Here is a 20,887-nt window from a genome sequence, read left to right as displayed (position 1 = left end):
GTTCTTGTAGAAGCTCAAACGTGACGTGTAACACGAGAATGAACCTCATTGGTTCTTGTAGAAGCTCAAACGTGATGCGTAACACGAGAATGAACCTCGTTGGTTCTTGTAGAAGCTCAAACGTGCTGTGTTACACAAGAATGAACCTCATTGGTTCTTGTAGAAGCTCAAACGTGATGCGTAACACGAGAATGAACCTCATTGGTTCTTGAGGAAGCTCAAACGTGCAGCGTTACACGAGAATGAACCTCATTGGTTCTTGAGGAAGCTCAAACGTGCAGCGTTACACGAGAATGAACCTCATTGGTTCTCGCACGTCAAAGGAACATCCTTGAGCTTTCATTTATCACAACTGATGTGTGACTTGATGAATGTTTATTTGTGAAATTTAATCTGTTCATCATTATAAAGCGATCGAGTCTCTTCTGAAAAAATGTGGACTAAACCGCTCAATTCATATGGATTAGGTTTACGATCTCTTTATGAACTTTTTGAAGCAACAAAGTGGTAGTTACAGAAGGACAGAAAGCGCTCAGATTTCATTGAAAATATCTTCATTTGTGTTTTGAAAAAAAGTTTGGAACGTGAGGGTGAGGAATTAATGACAACATTTTCATTTTTGGGTGAACCTTTAAAATTTCAGCCATGTTAAATGATTTAAATTCAGTTAACGGCTTAATTAATCTAATTAAATACAAGTACTCTAAAATCAATGCATTTATTCAGTATTCTATAAACCTCTATTTAGGATACTTAAGTCTTTTAGCTAAGTCTAACTATCTTATGTTTAGGATACTTAAGATGTATAGGGCCTCGCATGTCTATCTAAACCTTTAAAAGTGTGTGCTAGATCTAATATTCACATATAAACATCTATGGATACCTGATAAAATCTGAAAAATATTATATTTAAATTCTACATATTTAAAAAACTAAGTTATATTGGTGTAACATCATATATTATAATTAAAGCAGTTCTTGTGGATATGTCATACCCTTTCCCTTGACCCTTTTTTGTGTTAAAGAACAGACTTGTGCTGAGAGTGTGTGATGGCTCAGCGAATGGTGTTTTGCATTCTGAATCAGCCGTCATCATGCCGTCGTTTCATCAATAATGAAATCTCAGCTGCCTGGCCCACTGGTGACCGGTTCATTTGACTGCCCTCATCATCATCACTTCTTAACACGGCCTCTGGGAACATCTATGTGTGAGCAGAATGGTGAGTACATTGTGATGCTTTCTGTGATATTCTTATTCATATAGCCGAAGACTTATTTCGAATGCTGGAAAAGATTAGAGGTGAATTCACTAGGTGGTTTCGGTTCCAGAACTTCAGTAGACTCGCAACATTACAACGCTTCACTATAAATCACCAAGAGATGGCGACATTGCACAAATATACACGAGTGTGACCGTCTTACTTAATATTTCCTCTTTTAAATGTCCTGTCTTCACTCTTCCCACTGTTTCAATAGCATTGGAGATGAATTATGGGACAAGAAAGGATGTCTGCGCGTTTGTGCGGCCGTAGAGGGTACACGGACACGCACCGCTGATTTACGGACATGTTTGAAACTCCTTGATAAATATTTGATGCAGTGGCAGCAGTCAGGAGGTTCAGCAGACAGGTCCGAGACCACAGGGAGGAAAACCCATACGATTGTGTCGGAAAAATGGGGGGGAGAAAATGTCATTTAAGAGAAGCATGAAGTTTCAGGGCAGGCTAAACGAGATGGATGAAGTGGTAGCTGAGCTGTTTGCATAGGACAAACACAAGACGGGGGTCTGCTTCTAATGATCGCAGGGAAGACGCTGGGCCTACGGGGTCGCGCCAGAGGAATTTTCCTAAAAACACAGACTTCATCCCAGCCCAAGATAGACAGGAAAAGAGCGAACAGTCGAGCGAGGACCCTCCAGAGAGCAGTGAAGTTTTTTTCCAGGAGGGTTTGGCGTGTTCTTGTGGCGCCGGCATGGGTGTTAGCTGACGAGAGACCGTCATTCTGCGATCCCGCGTGTAGTTAGTTACTGAGCGAATTAAGGCTCTCGTATATAGGGAGAAGAAGACCCTGTTTGCAAAACTGAACTCCAAGAAAATTAAAAGCTAGTTAGGAGATGACACATTTGTTGGTGCAGATGTTGAGTGGGAGGGGACAGCTAATATTTTCTGTCTTAGCACACTATGGCATCCTCATAAATGTGAGGGGAAAAAATGACTTCTTCCCAAGTGAGATGAGTTATCAACTTTGATACATAAGCGGCATATTGATATATTTATTTATCAAAAAAAAAAATGAATAGATATATACTGTATATAAATATTTATACATTAAAACAATCACTATAAGAAGTCAATAAATGTAATAAAATTCATTTATGACATGTAAATACATATATTTATGGATACAGTATTATACAGTTTAATACAATCATGTATATGTAGTTATACATAATGTAGCTTAAACTAATTAAATTAGATACTAAGTCACATTATATATATATATATAGTACAATTAATGTATACCATAAATAAATAATATGTATATATGTCTATTTTAATCAAATATATCCCTATATGTATTTATGTGGGTATATATAATTATGTGTAATGAATGATATCAGTAATTCTTCATCATTCAGTGATTTTAAATGTAATTAGCATTTTATCATGTCATGTAATTAGTTTGATTTTCAGTCGATTGACGGCACTAATAAAAACATATAATTCGTAAAGGGTTTAGTGGAGCGTATATGAACTATAAATCAATCATTATCATTCCTGTAAATGTAATAAGCTATCACAATCGGTGTCTGGGCCTTCTAGTGCTTTAAACACAGTAATTGACATCAAATGTAAATAACGTGTTAGCAGAGTGACGTTCGCATCATTTAGCATGATTATAGTGCACGATCCGTTCCAAACTGACAGTGGACAGAATGATATAAAAATTATGTGAGACATGAAAATACACACACACAGGATTTTTTTATTCATCATGATGACTGACTGATAACATTTTAATGGACTCTGTATTCTGTAGCGAGTCCAGATTCAAGAATTGCAGATTCAGGAGTTAAGAAGAGCACAACCTTTTCTTTCTCTCCATATATTTCTTTGTTTGTGATTGACATGTCTTAACGAGATTAAGGCAGAACGGGAGTACAATGCAGTACCTGGGATTCATTTAGCTCTTTCCAAACACTCACCAAAGCTGTTTGTTTTTACAATTGCATTATGGATACACTGAAAGCTCTGCTTTCTCATTCCAACACAGCAAAAAAGATCTAATCTATACCTTGTATAAAATAGAAGATAAAGAATAAAACCTCCCATGACATCTGATTTCTTTAAGCTTGTAAAGACCCTTTTACCAGGCAACGTTTTGTTTAAGTTAAATTAACAAAGCATACTTGATAAACCAGATAACCAATGAAAAAAGTATCTCTTTATAACATTTTTTGTAAAATTCTGGCTGTGGGAAATTCATGGTGTGGGACCAGCCACTTCAAAAGCTCGATCTCCCCTTGATTTTAGCCGTGTTTTTGGTATCAATTTTGCGCATAAGTTAAATTCGCAACTTTGAATGGAAACCGCTATTGCCGGGGATTACACTGGAGCTGATGCTTTACTCCATAGAGCTCAATGCATTGTAGAATTCAAGTGTAATGTACAAAATATAGTAAAACAATGTCTAAATCGGCAATTTAAATTGGTTTATATTTTATGGAGTGGGTCTTATTCAGAGCTGTTATTCCAGAATCAAATGATTTTAAATGAAAATCTGAATGCACAGTGCAAAATGACTGCTATGAGGCGGTTCTTACAAGGAAATTAAAAATCTACGTTGCAACCTCTTTGTTCCAATGTTTGAACAAATGAACCTTTTCTTTTGGTGAATCAGAACCATTCAGCATTACCAGTGTAGTTCGATTTACAGAGTAATGAATCTTTTGAGCTTGTTCTATATAGTGAACCAAACTCATGCACTCTTAAAAATAATGGTTCTAAAAGGGGGTTTCAGTGAAACGTTCTTAATTAATAATCTAAAGAACCTTTTTTTTCATTATATAAAATCTTTTGTGCACTGGAAAGGGTCCATGGATGTTAAAAGGAAGGTTCTTCAAGGAACCATTAATGCCAATAAAGAACCTTTATTTTTAATATTGCAGAGTGCAGAACATATAAATGACTGTTATGTTGTACTCAAGGCTTGTGAGGCTGTGTTAAGATCAGTTTAAAGATGTGCATCAGTTAAAAGTAAATTCATTGAAAGTCTTTGGGATGTGCTGGAAGAGACTTTGACGAGTGCTGGACTATTGCATCATCAATACAAGATCTTGACCAAAAAAAAAAAAAATCGATGCACCTCTTAATGGAAATAAAAGTTGTGATGTTATTTCATTCAAGATGTGCATCAATTTATGGTCAAGAGATCAGGAGTCGAGCACTCTGTAAATTCTCCTCCAGCACATCCCAAAGACTTTCAATGAGTTTAAAGGAGTAGTTTACTGACCCCCATGTCATCCAAGATGTCCATGTCATTCTCTCTTCACTCAAAGAAATTAAGTTTTTTGATGAAAACATTCCAGCATTTTTCTCCATATAATGGACCTTACTGGTAACCAAATGGTTCAAGGTTCAAAAGACAGTTTCAGTGGCAACTGCAAACTGTTCAAAGGGCTTTAAACGATTCCAGACGATGAATAAGGGTCTTATCAAGCGAAGCGATCACTCATTTAAAAAAAAGTTTTATAAACTCAAATGGTTGCCTTGCTCTGTTCTGTGATGCGCGTTCGTGACTCTCCTGTTTGAACTCGTTCATCAAAATGAACGAATCTTTTTTTGAGTCATTTGGTTCATTCAACAAACGAAATGAACGAATTGACTCGGAAAAAGATTCGTTCATTTTGATGAACGAATTCGTACAGGAGAGTCACACAGAACAAAGCAAGGCGAGCATTTGAGCTTAAAACTTGAACTTTTTTTTCAAATGAGCGATCGCTTCGCTAGATAAGACCCTTATTCATCGTCTGGAATCGTTTAAAGCCCTTTCAACAGTTTGCAGTTTGCAGTGAAACTGTCTTTTGGACCTTGAACCGTTTGGTTCCCATTGAAGTGCATTATATGGAGAAAAATCCTGGAATGTTTTCATCAAAAACTTTAATTTCTTTTCGACTGATGAAAGAAAGACACGGACATCTTGGAACTACTCCTTTAAGGTCTGGACTCAGAGCCAATTCATGTGTGAAAATGATTCTTCATGCTCCCTCCCAACCATTCTTTCACAATTTGAGCCTGATGAATCTTGACATTGTCATCCTGGAATATGGCCATGTTGTCTCATCCTACATAGTTGTTTAAGAAATGAAATGCTTCACACTCCATCGATTAGTGTTAGAAGAACATGCTCGAAACATAATAATCACTCCAATAATGATCCAATCATAGACTTTTAAGCATTTGCCATTTCTTTATTTTTTTCCCTCAAAATAACAGTTCTTTTAGGGAACCAGAATTATTAATAGGAATCAGATCTGAAATCGTTTAACGATACATACATTCTCTAGAGATTCTACAGTAGTGTGGATATGTAGCCTATATGAATATCTAAACCAGATATATACTTATTAAATATAAAATATTCACATTTTTACGGCGGGATTTCAGACTTCCCTTGAAAAGCCTCATGGAGCCGTGTGACAAAAGTGAAGCTGATAAATTCATCTGTCATCCAGCAAAAACACATCAAACTCCGGATCATGTGAATAAACACTCGTGTTTACCTAGGGGCTGTCCCAGCAGCTTGAGTTTTAATTCGTCCTTGCGCATTTTTACAGATCCATAAATATCCAAACGCACACTGCGGCGTAGCATAACAAGGACCAAGAAAAATAATCCCGGGGAAGTCGAGATACAGAGACTGTGTGTTCGTTCTGAGGGAGAGGAATTCGATTGCTATACATTAATTAAGTCGTGGCTTCTCTAGAATGACAGGTAGGAGTAGTCACCAGAGGGCCGTCTGATGACGTGCCAAGAGTGCACTGGCCGGTGTGCGTACGAGTGATTTATGAAGCCCTCAATATGTGAGGGGGTTGTATTCAAAGGCTTGTATTTTTAAGCTTGGTACACATATGTGAAGTTTTCGCCGGGCGAGCCTCTTTAAGACATCATTTATCCTTTATCACAGCCATGTTGATAACAACCTCCGGCGCACACGAGGCAAATATCTATGGGGATTCTGGCAGCTGTCAGCTTCCGACCACTTCCAGGGCAAGACACATAAATAAAAAGGCCAGTGTTTAGATCCCAGCCAGCCTGCCTGTATTCGTTTATAATACAAGGATGTTAAATAGGAAGTAATAGCGCAGCGTATTGAATCGTTTCCTTCCTGTACAGACAGCGCTCTCGTTTGGACCGTCCCATGACACTGTCGCTTTGTTCTTCTTGATCTGTGATTTAAAGTTTGTACAATCAGCCGTTTAAAGGGATTGTTCACTTTGAAATTAATTTAGCTTACCTCAAGGGCATCCAAGATGTAGGTGTCTTTGTTTCCACAGTATTTTCAATTTTGACATTTTTCAGTCAAACCGTTGTTGTCTATCAGTCATACACTGGAGGCTAAGGGGGTCCACCAAAAAGCATGCACAGAGAAGTCCAAATGAAACATTATTTAATGACTCGTAAATGTAAGTACACATTGATGGCCTAGGACACGAAACGAGCGTTTTTTGTGAGAAAACGAATAGTATTTTATATCGTTTTTACCTCGTGTAATCACAGTGACGTCCAAGTGATCTAAATCAGTTGTGCAATGTCCAACTGAACCGAACTGAATCAGTTCAATGTTACGCCGGAAGTGATCGCTTGCGTGTGACGTCGCTCAATATTTACACGGAGATATCGGAAGTTTTACCTTTTACTAAACATATTTAGATATACCGAAATCGTCTTCCCTTACGGTTTCCCGTATATCTAAATATGTTTAGTGAAAGGTAAAACTTCCGAAATCTCTGTTTAAACAAAGAGTGACGTAGGCGCGCAAGCGATCACTTCCGGCGCATGCGCAGACCGAAGCGCCCGTGCTGTTTGATCATTTTGTCATTGCTATGATTACAAGAGGTAAAAACGATATAAATACTGTTCGTTTTCTCACACAAACTGCTCGTTTCGTGTCTTAGGCCATCAATGTGTACTTACATTTACGAGTCATTAAATCATGTTTAATTTGGACTTCTCTGTGCATGCTTTACTTACAGTAGCCTCCAGTGTATGACTGATAGACAACAACGGATTGACTGAAAAATGTCAAAATTGAAACTAATGTGGAAACAAAGACACCTACATCTTGGATGCCCTTGAGGTAAGCTAAAATATACCAAAGCTTAATTTCAAAGTGAACTATCCCTTTAAAAGTGCATCATTAATTAACGAGAAAGAGAATTGGTGTGTTTATTGAGGAGGTGTGATGTCATTTTTTAGTTTTGTATGAGGTCGTAACTATTATAAAGGTCTGACCCCAATAATTAAAGCTTGATCCCACCCAAAGGAAGTCGGAACAAAGGTTAAGACTTAAAAAGTCCATGTTATTTAATGTATGCGCATAACAGAAGTATGTCTGGTTACTTTTTGAGTACTGTGAATTTGATATACATACTCTTTTCTTTTGCCTGCTGTATATGAGTTTCAGCCTCAGTTTTTCCTGACATTCATAAAATCGCTCGAACAATATAAGCCTTGAAGTTTTACCTCAGTGAGACCTTGGATTTATAATATACAAAGAACAAACATTTATGAGCTGTAAAATTGTAAAGTCTGTCTGGGAAAAGTGATTTTAGTTTCTAAAGTGGTCAGTAAGACAAGTTTGTTTGAATAATCCCTGGTGGATTTAGATGTACTTCAGTCAATAATGATCAAGACCACCTTGGAGTGACTGAACCAACGTATTTTTTTATAAAAACATATACTACTATTACAGCCTTTCACTAATAAAGATAAAACTAATGACAGTTAAATTATGATTACAATTATCCTTATTGGGTTTTTTTTTTCTAATTGCTGGCTGGATTCAAAGAAGCAGTGGAAATTCCAGCTGCAGCTATCGTTTTCATTTTCCAGGTATAAAAAACGTAAGATTAGGTCATTTTGTCATATTAATATGCTGACATTTCCATTTCAAAAGCAGATGAATGACTCTTCCTCATCCTAAATTAGCATGAGATGGTTATACGATATAAAATGTCTTTCCAAATCCACAAAAAAAAAGGGGGGCAAAATTGAACTCTGCCAGGACGTGGCTCTTTTACAAGAAAATGCAGCGACCGCAAATTGCACTCAACAATTCCAGTGCTCCTGGAGCTGACCACTTTAAAAACGTCCTGCTTCAGGATTATAAATGCCGTTTGATGGCTCCGTCATTACATCCCGAGCAGAGGGGGCGTAGTCGGCAGGCGGGTGTCCGCCATCTTGTGGGGTCAGGACGGGTCGGGGATCTTTTTGATGTGGGCGGGGACTTTAAGCCCCCATCTGAGGTCTACAACAGGAAGTACACAAAGGAGCAGGCCTAATAATAAGACAATCACATAACTCAGTGTGCAGAATCTAAAACATACACCGTTAAACAGGGTTGGGCAATATTGAGAGCTGAAGAATTGGCTTCTGTTCAGTTCATGAGTGTGACATGAAGAGGAATGTTCTACACTGTAAAAAATATTGATGGTTTAACTTAAAAATGTAAGTAACCTGGTTGCCTTAAAATTTTAAGTTCATTGAACTGTAAAAATTGAGTTAATACAATGAAGGAGATTCATTTAATCATCAGAAACTCAAAATGATATGTTATCTGAACTAAATAAGTTATTTAAGTTGATTTGACAAAAGAAAAAATGTTGTGATTACTAAACTGTCAAAATTGTTGGTTTAACTTAAAAAAAGTAAGTAACCTGGTTGCCTTAATTTTAAGTTGATTGAACTGGAAAAAGTGAGTTAATACAATGAAGGAGATTAATTTAATCATCAGAAACTCAAAATAATAAGTTATCTCAACTAAATAAATTATTATAAAGTTAATTTGACAAAAGAAAATATGTTGTGATAACAAATCTTGAAAATATTTTTTACAGTGTAATATGCAATTTAATAAAATTCAGAAGTGTCACAAAACAAAAGAAAACAAAACAAAAAAGTCAGTAATTGCTAGAAAATGAATTACAAAGAAATGTTAATTACATGCAAGTAACCCATTGAATTAATTGTGAAATAATCAGAAACACTGAACTAGTATACTAGCATACTCCGATAATCTGTTTTATTCCAAATTTTCATGTTTTATGCTTATTTATTCAAAGATATGTTTTTTTTATTATTATCTCTTGATGTATATTACAATAAAGTTTTCTGAACTGAATAGACATAATTTTACGACTTAAACTCAGTTCAGCACTGTCAAAACAAAACTGTTTTTAATTTTGCCGTACAGCACTACAAGATGTCTTCTTTCAGATCAGTGTATGCAAGGAATTATTGTCATAAACATTTTAATCGATTAATTATTTAACAAATTGGAACATTCTGGGAAACTAAGGCTTGTCCTGATCCATATAATAAAAGTTATTATAGTAAATTATATAAAATGTTAATGTTAATGTTAATAATAGTTAATATATAAAATATATAAACCAGACAAACACACATATGTAACATTTATGGGTAGTTTATACTAAACAATGAGTGGTTTTAAAAGCTAAACTTATAAACATTTAACTTTACTGATTTATATCAAATCTGAACTACATTTACTGATGCAATTCAAATTCAGTTCTGAATGGCACACGACCCTGTTTTAGACATGCTCTCATATCACATGTGACTTAATGACTATAAAATTACTATTATGTAGTATGGATTGCTCACCAAACATGTACAAAGCTCCAATTGTCCGCACCTCTCATACGAATGTAAACACTCTAAACATAGAGAAGTGATGCTGTAATCATACTTAATTATCATAATGCTCTGACACGAGCAACGTGTTTGATAATTGTTTGTCACATGATATCAGCAGTGATGATTCGCCGACGCGTCACACTTTCCGTGGCATCATTGGACCAGCGTGTTTCGAGGCTCTGACCCCTGGATCTCAGTCAAACGCTTGGGTTCAGTAGGTCAGAGGAGGTCCTGTGGGCATGACGGTTGTCTCTTAGACTTTTATTGTCTGCTGTGAGACATGCTTCCAGTAAACAGGGCCTTTAGTTTGGTAAGTGGGTTATGAGGTCAACATTGGCCAGCTCAGAATAGACGGCATACAGCAAACAGTCAGGTTCAGTTCAGTGCTCTGTGTCACTCCTGCTGTTTGCTGTTTGGATTCAGTTGACTAAGCGTTTCCCTCCACTCTCATCTAAATAACAGTTCTCTTGCTTTTCAATCATAGATTGTTGCCATATGCGAGTTTGTTTGCCCATTTAGATAGATAGATAGATAGATGACAGATAGATAGATAGATAGATAGATAGATAGATAGATAGATAGATAGATAGATAGATAGATAGATAAATAGATAGATAGATAGATAGATAGATAGATAGATAGATAGATAGATAGATAGATAGATAGATAGATAGATAGATAGATAGATGACAGATAGATAGATAAATAGATAGATAGATAGATGGATGGATAGATAGATAGATAGATAGATAGATAGATGGATGGATAGATAGATAGATAGATGGATGGATAGATAGATAGATAGATAGATAGATAGATAGATAGATAGATAGATAGATAGATAGATGGATGGATAGATAGATAGATAGATAGATAGATAGATAGATAGATAGATAGATAGATAGATAGATAGATAGATATATAGATAGATAGATAGATAGATAGATAGATGGATGGATGGATAGATAGATGGATAGATGGATGGATGGATAGATAGATAGATAGATAGATAGATAGATAGATAGATAGATAGATAGATAGATAGATAGATAGATAGATAGATAGATAGATAGAAAGAGAGATAGATACAAAGAGAGAAAGATAGATAGATAGATAGATAGATAGATAGATAGATAGATAGATAGATAGATAGATAGATAGATAGATAGATAGATAGATAGATAGATAGATACAAAGAGAGATAGATAGATAGATAGATAGATAGATAGATAGATAGATAGATAGATAGATAGATAGACAGATAGATACAGTAGATCGATAGATAGATAGAAACAAAGAGATAGATGGATCGATAGATAGATACAAAGAGATAGATAGATGGATACAAAGAGATAGATAGATAGATAGATAGATAGATAGATAGATAGATAGATAGATAGATAGATAGATAGATAGATAGTCTCTGCCTTTTTTATATATACCTGTCATATAGAGACCACTTTTCATCATCCAATCATCCCGATGGATAAATAAGGAATTGCTTCCCAGAATGCCTGCAGGGAAATCAGCTCAAGAATACGAGGAGTTGAATAAGCTTTCAATAAGATCAAGACCTAGAGCTGTCATTTGATTCATAAAATGAATCGCAAGTTCAATTTCAAGGATTTTTGTAGTTATTTCTGTGATTGATCATCATAAGAGCCCATTATATTAATAATATCAAATAAAAAGAGACCATTAAATGTAGTTGAACAATTCAACTCAATGATTAATTCACACCAACTTCAGCAATACTACTTAGAACACATTAGACTGATAGAAAGTCCTAAATTGTTCAGGAGGAGATGGGGTGGATCCTCATGAATTACATAATCTTTGTGATTTACTGCAAAGTCTGAGAGAAGTAATTCCGCTATAAATCTGCTGAAATATATGTGGCCTGGATCCTTAATAATAGATGATTATCCACTACATTGCATCAGTGAAAATCCAGCCCCCCTTCCTAAAAAACTCAGGGACAAAGGGACTTTTTTTTTCTCCTTTTTTCCCCCCTCCTAAATGTTCCCATGTGAAGCAGCACACAGAGCCAGTGAGTAAATGAAGGGTTTTGCGTGGAGATCTGAGAGAGCCTACAGCAGTGATTGATGGGCCGCAGGAGGGGTGGGGAGGTTCTGCTCCTGACAGAGAGAGCTCATCCAGGCTCTGCTGGAGATCACAGGGGCCAGAGCGGCTCTCCTTGCCCCACATGCCGCACGTGGTGTGGGAGAGAGAGAGCGAGCGAGATGTGCCTCATATTCAGTCATTTATCCCCACCCAGAGAAACTCAAGGCTCCCCAATTTATAATGAGTATCTGGAGAGCAGACGAGACCACAGAGGAGAACCTCAGCTAAAACAGCAGGAAACACCTTGAGAGGTGAATTCTGGGAAAGATAGTAGAAATAGTGGACAGAGTTATGACTTTCTAATTAATGATTTTATTTGAAAGTATCATTGAAGCTTAGAAACACATTTTACCGCTATTGTATTTAATTTTGAATTAGATTTTATTTTATTACAATTACAATTCTAAAGTTTTGCAAATTTTGTATTCTTTGTCTTTTTGTTAGTTTTTATTATCTCTGCATACAGTAGTTTTAAGTATTTGTTTATTTAATTTTAGTTATTTTAGGTCTTAAACTAATGAAAATGAGATGTTGCCTATTTTTTTTTTTTGCAAAAATACAATAAGTTTATATATATATAAACTTTATTTCTTTATATTAAACTCTATATCATATATCATACTGTTAATTTTATTTCAAAACATTTAAATTTTAACTTTATTTTTAGTTAACGATAATAGCCCTGGTTGACGTTTACTTAATTTGGCTTTTTTTTTCTTTTTTTTAGCATTACTATTGAATCAGTATTTCTATTTATCACTATAAAACTTCATAGAACTGCACACTATGCTTATTACAGACATAGTCTGCTATTAAATGTGTTTGTCAAGGACAGAAAAGTGAAAAAGCAACCATCCGATTATTTGCTCTGACCCTTAACCACTTTGCCGTGCAACACCGTGAACCATAGAATTAGAACCATGCGGTTATAGAACTGTGTATTTTGCTATTTACAGGGCTTGTTTAAAATAGAAGGAAGAACTTGGGCAGTAGATTTATTTATTTTAGGCAGGTTCATGTCTGAGATTGTTGTCTCTGGCCTTTTAATTGCTGAGTCAACTGATCATTTATGTACAGAGAGATTTTATCTAACGCCTCATAAATTCTTGCTCAACACAATTTCAACCAAAAATGGGCATAGATGAAACTATACTTGGGTTGTGACAAACTTATATAGTGTGTGTGTGTATTTAAGTCATGACAACTCTTTATAAACTCAAGTTATAAACTCAACTCATGTTGTACAGGTACATAGGTTTGGTCTTGGTGGACTAGATCTGCTACGCTCCTGCTGGAGCAATGGTTGCTTCTGCTAAATGCTCAGAAGATAAAAATGAAGGGAAATGCAAAATGAATGCTGCCACTTCTAGAAAGTGACTTCTCGTAGCAGATTTAGGCAGGTGGTGCTGGGGAGGAAGAAGGTTAGAAAACGAATTTGCATAGTGCGTAGATTTAGCGTATTCGTTTGGATACGTTGTGGCTATAAAGTAGGGCCCTATGAATTCCGTTTTATTTTTTTCCAAATTCCATTTTTTCCCATTTTAATTTTTGGGAATTATTTTTTTTTTTTACCCCTGACTGTTATTTTAGTCGTAAAAATAGTGTGCTTTTAAAGTTAATGATTAAAATGTATACAAATAAAATAGGAATGACCTTAAATTTATTGAGGTAACAGACATGATGCATGATGCAACATAACACTACACTCTTCAAGTAACAACAAAATATGTTTATGAGCTTTAAACTGTCCGGTAAAATAAATTATATTATTTTATAAGTTTAAATAAAGTCACACTCTGTTTCTCTCTCGCCCAGTGTCGCTTACGGAGTACGCTTCGCTTTTGTCCAGTCCGGCACCTATTAGACCGACGCGGTGTGCACGTTGTGTGTGTTTGAGAGAGATGTGTGAGTGATAGAGAGATGGAGGGAGAGCGGGGAAAGGAAATACAACTGAAAGAATACGCTGCGTGTTTTATATAGTGTTAAAAAATTTACGAAAAGCAATATGTGGCGGCCGGAGTTGATTTTGTGGCCGTAAGTTAGTTTACGTGTGGGAAACACTGCATAAAAGTCACGTGCGAACTGCTCGGCTCGGCACTGACGGCTTATAGCGTTGAGTTTCTTAACTAACAACGAAAGCAGAGCCGTAGAGAGCCGCTTCACCACGCTCTCATTGTTTTGATTTCGTCATTGTAGCTGAAATGACGGGTTGAGGGGTTTGTGTCGCCAGATTTGCTTCCCCCGGTCTGCATTTTCACCAGACATGCGTTCTTTTCCCACACAAAAACAGAATTTCAAAACAAATATGTAAAATTCCACGAACTTAATTTGCCAATTCCGCAATTCCGTCCGTGATTCCGTGATCGCGGAAATCATAATAAAGGTTATAAAGGTAATAAAGGGCCCTAATAAAGGTTAGTAGTAATAGATACGTGAAATCAATTGGCTGTGGAGGTTACATTGAAACAACCAATCCGAATGCAAAGTTTCATGACTGAAATTTTATTTTAAAACAGAAATGCATCACTTTTACTGGACCTTTTTCTTTTGTACAATCTCCAGGACATTGACAACACATTCTATCCATTTCATATAAATACATGACTCTATTTTTGGGTAATAATATGTAATATCTATTTTTATATATTTTGTGTACATTTTTTATTCTTCCATGATTCATTTTGGAGTTTTTTTTATTTAGCCTGAGGACATGACACTGCCCTCAACTTGCTTTTGTTGATTCAGCCATAATTTAAAGCCAAACGTCCAGCTCTTTGAGTGGGTGTCCCTCAGAATTAGACCACTATTTATTACATAAGACAAATGGCTGCTTTGATGTGGGTGAAAGGAACTCCCGTGTCTGGCCTGAGCAGGTCAGACAGAAGGTCAGCTCTCCCTCAGGGTCTCCTTGACCCTCATGGCTGCCAAAAGCACACAGGTAAGCAGAGAGGAAGTCCTTACAGTCATTGGAACGTGTCCATGAACATGTGAGGCCCAGCTGTGTGTGTGTGTGTGTGTGTTTCTCCACCTGGACAAAGCCTACACACGCTGTTAAAACTCCCACTCAAACTTCCAGTTCCTGCTTTTAAGGAAATTCCTGGTCTGGTGTTACTTATAACTCTAAAGATTTATTTCATTTTCAGAAAGCAGACCCAATGTTCTTTGAAAGAGTTGGCATCACATTCCGGTGAGATATGAATTTTAAAATGAGCATACAAATCTTCACGAGTTTTTACTCTACTCTAAGTTTAATAGAAATCATTTAAAGATGACATGACCGATTTTTACTCAGTAGTAAATTTGTTAAAGGTAGATTTCGGACAGGCTAGCAGTTGCAAGCTAGCTTTGAAAGTGCAAAGTGTCAAGAGACAGCGTTAAATTACCTCATGTCTCAAAAGCACATAACATTACAATAATAATCATCGTAAACAACTTGTAGAGCTGTAGTTGTACCACCTGACTGCTTTAGATTCATTTCGGAGTTGATTGCGTTGACATAGAAGCGCACAAATCCGAGTCTGAAGATGTTAACAGCTCTGGGTTGAACGTCAACGTAAATACGGTTACGACATAGTGTGAACGCAGCATAAGCTCGTTGTTTTAGTTCAGGAGGAACCATATTTGTTTTTGGGGCTTTGGATAGCCTCAGAGAATGTGCTGATAATGTGTGATATCGAACCCGATCTCACGGGAATTTGTTCGAATTTTACACGGTGGCTAATTCGTAACAAAAACTCGTAACAATTTGTGCGATTTTTGCTAAATCGTACATATTTTACAAATTGGCCAATTCGTATGAACTCGTACGAATGACCTACCCCTGACTCCGCCCCTAAACCTAACCATCACGTTGGTTTAGACAAATCGTACGAATTCATACGAGTAAGGTCGTATGAGTTAGTTCGAATTAGTCACTTTTTAATCACTCGTACGAATTCGTACGAATTTGAGTGATTTTTGCTAAATTGTACATATTTTACGAATTGGCCAATTCGTATGAATTCGTACGAATGACCTACCCCTGACCCCGCCCCTAAACCTAACCATCACGTGGGTTTAGACAAATCGTACAAATTTTTTTTAATCACGACATTTTTAATCACTCGTACGAGTCGGACTGAATGCAATGATTGGAGGAACATTTTTTGATCCTGTGACGTCCACAATAGATATATGTACATGTTTTAATATTTCGACCACTTGTATTATTGACTGCTATCAGGATTTGAAGAGCGTTTCAACCAGAATAACAAAGTGTTTATAAAACCCTGCCTTTTAAATGCACTGAGGAAAACCAGTTTAGAAAATAAATCTGTATCATATGTTTCACTTCATTTGGTTGTCAATGATTTTCCATTTGTTACCCACAACATTTATTCAAATTTCTCAAAATATCTGATTTTCTATGTGATGATTTACAGTACAGTTGGCATCGGCTTACAAGCACCAACCCAAACATACCAGGGACACTTTTGTAAACATGATTTTCCAGAAGTTCTAAATAAAATCATTCAAGTATTGACTGTCTATTGAAACAAAAAATTATCCAGATGGCGCCAATTGTGTCACTTTCAGATTCCACACGCAATTTTGGACCACTTGTTTGGGCATGGAACACAATGCCCTATGCGCAAGCCAGACACAAGTCAATTAACTTCTTAGGTTACTCTTCTGCTGCTTTTCTCTCAGCCGATGTTCTTGGAAGCGTTCTGTATAATAAAGTCAAGAAGGTTTATTCTTTTGGGAATTTCATCTGGTTTCAGGGAGTTAATTTTGGCGGCGCGTTGAAGACGTTTGCTGTGAGGCTGCATGCAGTAGGCCATCTAACTTATTTCCGAGGGGCCGAAGCCACTCAGACTCAAAGGCTCCTGGGCATTAGGAGGGCGGTGTGCAATCCTCCGAGCGCCACCGTAATCCAGCTGCCATCATCCATTCCGCCGTGGTTTAAGATGAAACATCCCAGCTGTCATCGGCTCTTTAAGGTTTCATTATTGTATTTGTTATTTTTCCCACCTGTTCTCATTTTTTTTCCCCCCGATGCGTGCATTGATAATAATTTTACAGCAAAGGATGTTATTTCCAAAAGCATCACCCTGCATCACTGTAACGTTTTGTGGTTATGCCGCTGATTGAAAGTGGCACCCAAAATTACCGTGGCCTGGCTGAGGTCATTACGCATGCCGCCATCATTTAGGGGCATGACTGCGCAGCGAAATCTAACTCGCAGAGAAAGTATCGTTTTTGTTTCGGCATGGGATGATTAGTAAAGTCCTGCAACAAAATCCTGTTCTGCAATTTCAGCAGGGCTCAAAATGCTTCTTTTGTGGAGAATCAGTCAGAATATTTTTAGTTTTGTACAAGTGTGAAGTAAATGACAGAACGGAAAAACTATTAAAACCAAACAGGAAGTCAGCGAATGGATCATTTTCATGCTAGTGCATAACTTTAATGAAGATTTAAAGAGCAATGCTTTAAAACGAGACACTATACAAAACTTTGAAACAAGTTATCTGTTTTTTTTTTTTCAAGGCCTTGGTTGTCATGTGCTTATTTCATATGGAAATCATTACAGGAAGTGATAAAAGTTTACACCTTATGTACTTTTATTGTTGGATACAGGGCTAGATGATGTGTAACAGGTCGATGAGTTTTTTTTTTAAATCAAGATTAAGATTTAAGGTTAAAATTAGCATGAATGTGTTAAATTATATTTTGTATATAAGTACCTGTTCTGTTGTCATAATTATAGTCACTTTTTTTGCCTCTTTGTTCCTTTTAAATGACCTGCCTTCTGTGTGACAAATGGGATTTTACAAGTCCAAATGCTTAATAGTCTCTCAATTAATGAACTGTTTTGTTATATCTCTCCAATAGCAACATGTTAAATGATGTTAGATGGAGTTTTGTATGTCACAAACACAGGACTTGTCAACTTCCCGAAAGTTGAGTTCCCAAAAGTACTGTATATTTTTCTTGAAAAACATTTTTTTTCACTCTGTTTTTATGAATTAATGAGTTACTCATATTTTTTTAGATAAAGATTTTTAGATAATTTTTTTAGTCATTAATTCAGAAAAACAGAGCAAAAACTTTTTTCCATGAAAATGTATCTCGTAATTCTGAGATAATTAACTCGTTAATTCAGAATAACATGCAGAGCAAAAACTTTTTTCCATGAAAATTTTTCTCGTAATTCTGAGATAATTAACTCGTTAATTGAGAAAAACAGAGCAAAAACTTTTTTCCATGAAAAATTCTCGCATTTCTGAGATAATTAACTCGTTAATTCAGAAAAACAGAGAAAAAAAAATTTTTTCCACGAAAAATTCTTGTAATTCTGAGATAATTAACCTTATTCAGAAAAACAGAGCAAAAACTTTTCCATGAAAAATTCTTTCAATTCTGAGATAATTAACCTTATTCAGAAAAACAGAGCAAAAACTTTTCCATGAAAAATTCTTTCAATTCTGAGATAATTAACTCGTTAATTCAGAAAAACAGAGCAAAAACTTGTCCATGTAAAAATTCTCGCAATTCTGAGATAATTAACTCGTTAATTCAGAAAAATAGAGGAAAAACTTTTTTCCATGAAAAATTCTCGTAATTCTGAGATAATTAACCTTATTCAGAAACCAGAGCAAAAACTTTTTTTCCATGCAAAATTATCTCGTAAGTCTGAGATAATTAACCTTATTCAGAAAAACAGAGTAAATTTTGTTTCCTCAAGTGAATACAATACGCTTCTGTATGTTTCCACCACATAATTAAAAAAAAATAATTACCTTTTTTATTTTTTGTTCAGTGTCGGAAACAAGCTTTAATAGGCCTATATTACATTATAGGCTTACAAGATATGTACCACTGCTAGTTAGCTGCTGTTTGTTAGTACAGTAGTCAACATTTGAAGTCGATCAAAACCTTTCATCAAAGTTATACTTGAATTTTAAACAAAACCCGTTCTTGTCTTGACAACTTGGATGACTTTTTTGATCCACTTCAAATGTTGACTACTGTAGTTCATAGCATAGTCACAAACCTTTTCCAAAGGTTAACTGTAGCTACTTTAAATTTTGGGAAACTTGTAACGATTTCAAAGTAGCTTTCCAGCGCTGGTCATGACCTCAAATGCCACTGGGAGTAAAGTTGTTAAATGAAATAACTGTTATACCTAATTTAGTTTGAACCAACACTCTTAATTATTTCAGACTAACTGTTTATCACAATTTGTGTACAGGTGGTTTTCAGGAGACACATTGTGATCCGCAGCCTCCTCTGACCTCACAGAAGTGTCATTTCCATCTCACACAGCTTCGCCGCGCTCAAGTAGAGAAGACGGGAGTGCTTGTTCTCTGCTAGTGTTGCGTTAAACCAGTGGAGAAAACTTTTTATGCACTGCTTCTGTTGCTTGAGAGAACTTATAAGCTCTCAGGGACTCGCCGAGACCAAAGGTGATTCAAACTAGTTAAAATAACATCGCCACCCTTAATAAGGACTTTTTGTGCTAATATTTTTACTCGGACGGGGGAAAAAAGCCTCAGTCAGAGTGCTGATATGTTTTGGTCTCCGTTCAATAATTTATCATTTTTCATTGCACATCGAAATTTTCCGTTTCCCGACGACACGGATCCCTGCTGGAAATCAGATGGTCATTTATGGCGTCGCTAATTTGATTTAAAAATATTTTAACACACTCTGAAAATACAAAACGGGTGCAAATTGACACAAATTTATGGGGAATATTTTATGGTAACACACACACACACACACACAGATTCAGTGAGTCTGATCTAAAAATATTTGGGTCCACTTCACTGTTACGCAGATAAAATCACAAACCTTTTGGATAAATATCAAACAATATTTTGACATGCGAATGGAATTTTCCATGTTTTGCTAGTTTCGAACTACAAGGTTTGTTTTTCCACCTAATAAAAACCGAATCGCACTAAAGACACACAAAGGAGCAGCTTTTAAATCACGAGTCCCGACCAGATTCTGCTCGAATTAATTCAGCAATCATATGGAAGCAATCTTTATGAACCCCAGTAAGACAAAAAACAGGAGTTAAATGAGGACCATCTTCTCTCTCAAGACCTCTCATTTGTTTGTATTGCTTATTAACTGAAACGCCTCATTTATCAATGTCAGCGTTCGCACAAAATGATAGCTGTCCTCATGTAAATGAGTAAATCTGACGAATGGTTCAGAATTAAGTGGCTGCGTTCTCATGAAATGCGCACTCTGTCAGTGGACTGACCCCGGTAAACCACCCACGACCAGGTTTTTTTTCTTTCTGTCGGCATTTGAGGTGGAAAACTGTCTGAGAACGGTGTGAAACTGGACGGATCTGGCACAGGACGGGCCCCGTTCCGCACCGCCTAATGCAGCACAGAGTGGAGGTGGTTAGAACTGACTCTAAGTGAAACACGTTGGTTTGTGTTGCTATGTAGTCTAATGACTGTCGGCCTGGACCATCTCTGTGTTAAACAGATTAACAGAAAGGCGCAGAGAGAGCCAAACCACTGCTCTCCACAGAGTAAGTGATGTAATGAGATGACCTGACTGTTAAGATAAAGCCCGAATCATGCTGAGTAAAGCATGATCAGGAGTAGTTCACTTTAAAAAAAAAAAAAAATTGCTGATAATTTACTCACCCCTGTGTCATCCAAGATGTCCATGTCTTTCTTTCTTCGGTCGAAAAGAAATTAAGGTTTTTGATGAAAACGTTCCAGGATTTTTCTCGATATAATGGACTTCAATGGGAACCAAACGGTCCAACTGAGAGTTTCAGTGCAGCTTCAAAAAGCTCAAAACGACGCCAG

At 36.4% G+C, this 20,887-nt stretch overlaps 2 long non-coding RNA genes across 2 annotated transcripts in view; both read left to right on the top strand.

The window, feature by feature from the left end:
* Positions 1 to 20,887, top strand: part of LOC148976867 (uncharacterized) — a 61,022-nt gene that overhangs the window by 25,613 nt on the left and 14,522 nt on the right. Inside the window, exon 3 of the long non-coding RNA XR_016146069.1 lies at positions 1,026 to 1,220. This is a non-coding gene — a long non-coding RNA (uncharacterized LOC148976867). The remainder of the gene's footprint in view (positions 1 to 1,025; positions 1,221 to 20,887) is intronic.
* Positions 16,834 to 19,647, top strand: LOC148976868 (uncharacterized). The gene is made up of 2 exons (XR_016146070.1): positions 16,834 to 17,047; positions 19,300 to 19,647. It is a non-coding gene; the product is annotated as an uncharacterized LOC148976868 (long non-coding RNA).

This window comes from Pimephales promelas, chromosome 13 (genome assembly GCF_988280905.1).
Source record: "Pimephales promelas chromosome 13, fPimPro1.hap1.1, whole genome shotgun sequence".
Classification (NCBI taxonomy): domain Eukaryota; kingdom Metazoa; phylum Chordata; class Actinopteri; order Cypriniformes; family Leuciscidae; genus Pimephales; species Pimephales promelas.
The sequence above is the reverse complement of the archived record's forward strand: the minus strand, read 5'-3'. Positions and strand labels throughout refer to the sequence as shown.